The sequence below is a fragment of the Melitaea cinxia genome, chromosome 13, assembly GCF_905220565.1.
Source record: "Melitaea cinxia chromosome 13, ilMelCinx1.1, whole genome shotgun sequence".
Lineage (NCBI taxonomy): Eukaryota > Metazoa > Arthropoda > Insecta > Lepidoptera > Nymphalidae > Melitaea > Melitaea cinxia.
Window position 1 is genome coordinate 15,791,988 of NC_059406.1, and position 3,453 is coordinate 15,795,440.

Below are 3,453 nucleotides of genomic sequence, written 5' to 3' on the forward strand. Positions count from 1 at the left end.
TTATTGTTACCAGTTTGTCTTAAGGTAAAATTAATTTGAGATTTGTTAACAAAAAAAATGTATCCACCTTATTACACAAATTCGATTGTTACAATCAAATATGTTTGTTAATCAATATTACACGGATGGCTGAACGGGTTTGGATGAAATTTAGAGGTTATAAAGCCTGAAATAGCATAGGACTAATTATGTTGAAAAAATGTAAGTTTCCCGAGCGATATATATTATAACTAGTTGTGCCTGCGACTTCGTCCGCGTGGAATTTAATAAAAAAGTTATTGTTCAGTTCGCAGAGTTATAAAATAAATAAATATCTAAAATAAAAGTAGCCTAAGTTACTCCTTACTATATCACCTATCTGCCAGTGAAATTCCCGTCAAAATCAGTCCTGCCATTTCAGTGATTAGCCGGAACAAACAGACAGACAGACAGGCAGACAAAAATTGTAAAATTTTTTTATTTTGTATACATCCATATGCCTTTAGTAAAAAGCGGTTATTTTAATATTACAAACACTAAAATCAGTTTGAATTGATTCGCGTGAAGATTATTTTTGATTCAAATCAGGGTTGAATAAATGTTTAAATCGAATAAATGATTGATTTAATAAATACTTGCCGTTCTTGAGAACATGTTTATACATCACCTGTGATTAGCAGTCAATAGGAACTGTAGGGACTGTTTGCACAGTTAACTAACGAATGCATATATTCCCAAACCTGATTCACTCCCCATTGTATATTAAAAAAAAATGAGTATTAATAGGAATCTACAAGAGTTATATAAAGGAGCTTACAAACTAGATTTTTTGCTTCAAAAATGTCCTCAAGCCTTGGTCGGTAAATGAGCTATCTAACGCAAAAATAATTTTTATTTCGACCAGTAGTTCTTGAGATTAGCACGCTTAAACAAACAAACTTTTCATCCTTATAATATTCGTGATGATGTAAGTTTCAAAGATACCCCGGGGATTATACTTTGAGAACCTGCGACAGATTACCTGGATGCTGATTCACTTAAACAGATTAGTTCCAGTTCCAGTGTGTTTATTTATCCGTGTGGCGCCGCGGTTATGTACCGGTTATATAGTAGTATAATTATATAGATACGTCTAATTGTGTTATTAACCGACTGTAAATTAGAAACGTTGTGTATGTGTACACGTGTTCGGTATTTATTTCATAATATTTAAGTTGATTATGTTTCGTAACTTTATTTGTTTTAAATTGTAAATATAACATATTAACTAATAGAGCATGTAAATTTATATTATTCCGCGGTGGGTATTGTAAGTTGTAAATGAAATCTAACTGTTGAATTGCGGTTACAGCAATATCGTTAATTATTATTGCATTTTGAACACCTGCTTCTCAATTACAGTTTTCAGTAATTAAACATTAAATAACAATTAGTTTAGTAGCCACAAAAATTATTATATCAGCTTAGGAATAATTAATATCAACCCAAAATGACAACAACATTAAACATTACTGAAATAACTAACAATAAATACTAAAAAAAAAACCGGTTGTCTGTAAAGTTGATTTACGGACGATAGTTTAACGTGACGACTTCATAACAAAACATCTCCTCGGACGTATTGACCAATCGAGTGGAAGAGAGATAGATGCAGTACAAGCGTATATTGAGCGTAACGGGACAATGAGCGTAACACTACAATGCGTCATCCTTTTTCGTGCATGCCGCCGGCGTTCACCAATGTATTAGCCGTTCACGTCAAAAAGACTTAAACATAATATGTAGGTATAAAAAAATATTTTCATCATTCATCATCATTACAGCCTATACAGTCCACTGCTGGACATAGGCCTCCACAAGTTTACGCCAAAAATAACGTGAACTCATGTGTTTTGCCCATAGTCACCACGTTGGGCAGGCGGGTTGGTGACCGCAGTACTGGCTTTGTCGCACCGAAGACGCTGCTGCCCGTCTTCGGCTTGTGTATTTCAAAGCCAGCAGTTGGATGGTTATCCCGCCATCGGTCGGCTTCTTAAGTTCCAAGGTGGTTGTGGAACCTTGTGATCCCTTAGTCGCCTCTTACGACACCCACGGGAAGAGAGGGGGTGGCTATATTCTTTAGTGCCGTAGCCACACAGCAAAAAATATTTGCTACATGTCTATACTTTGTGATCGCATCAATCGTTGGCTGTCGGTAACGGTCGGTAACGGTCGGAACGGTTGTCAATTTAAAAAAAAAGATTCCAATTATATTTAAAAACCAAATCATGGAGAACAAAGCCTTCATAACGCAAGAAAACTTTTAATGGAAGCCGAAACAGGGAGAACTTTACTCGATGGGCTCGTAAAAAGTTTTTGAATAAGAATTTAACATGCTAAGCTAAACGTTTATTTTGTGTTAACTTTGATATAATGTGAATATTGGTGAATATAAGAGCGCTAGTTTTTATTTTTCTTCGTTCTTATAAATAATCATATTAGTTCTTAAACGAAAAAAAAAACTATATGTCTACTTATGTACGCACGTAAGAAGTTATACTTGATTGGTTAGCTAACTTTATGTTTCGAGCTTCTTCTTCGTTGACTAGCTAACTTCAGGGTTTCGATCTTTACACATGGCAAACATTTGTATTGGCCACACATATGTTTGCCGTGGTCTGGGCGTTTGTGTTTGTGCAATTCTGGATCCCCGACACAGGTGATAATCCTAGTTAATAGACGTTGAGTGCGAGGCGTTTATTTACTTAATGAAAAAATTGATAGTTTTTTAGGCATTATTTGTAGACGCAAAAATGAATTGTGCGAAAAAAAATATCCTGAACTGAATGCAAAAATTATTTTCCTTTATACTTATCTTATATCTAGTCTCGATAATAAGGAAAAACAATATAATTGTGTTTGCTCGCAAACGAAAAAAACCGATTTCAATTATGTCGACAAGTAATACAATGTAAGTAGACAAAAAAAAAAAAAAAAAATAACAAACGCACAAGTCGTCACTACGATTTTCGAAGGTTTCCCTCGACTTCTCTGAGATCCCATCAATAGATCCTGGTTTCCTTATTATGGTATCACACTTGGAGTATCTCCATTCTAACGAAAAAAGAATTATCAAAATCGGTTCATAAACGACGAAGTTATCCCCAAACATACATTGAAAAAAATACATATGTAACCTACTCTTTTTTGAAGTTGGTTAAAAATAAGCGAAATCGGTCGAGCCCTTCTTGAGACGAGCCTTTAAATAGAATCGTCCTCAGATTCATACTTATATAGAACAAACAGTTTGTATATTTGCAAAGAAACTTGTACTGTGTGGCTACGGTACTAAAGAATATAGCCACCCCCTCTCTTCCCGTGGGTGTCGTAAGAGGCGACTAAGGGATAACACAGTTCCGCCACCACCTTGGAACTTAAAAGGCCGACCGGTGGCGGGATAACCATCTAACTACTGGCTTTGAAATACACAGGCTG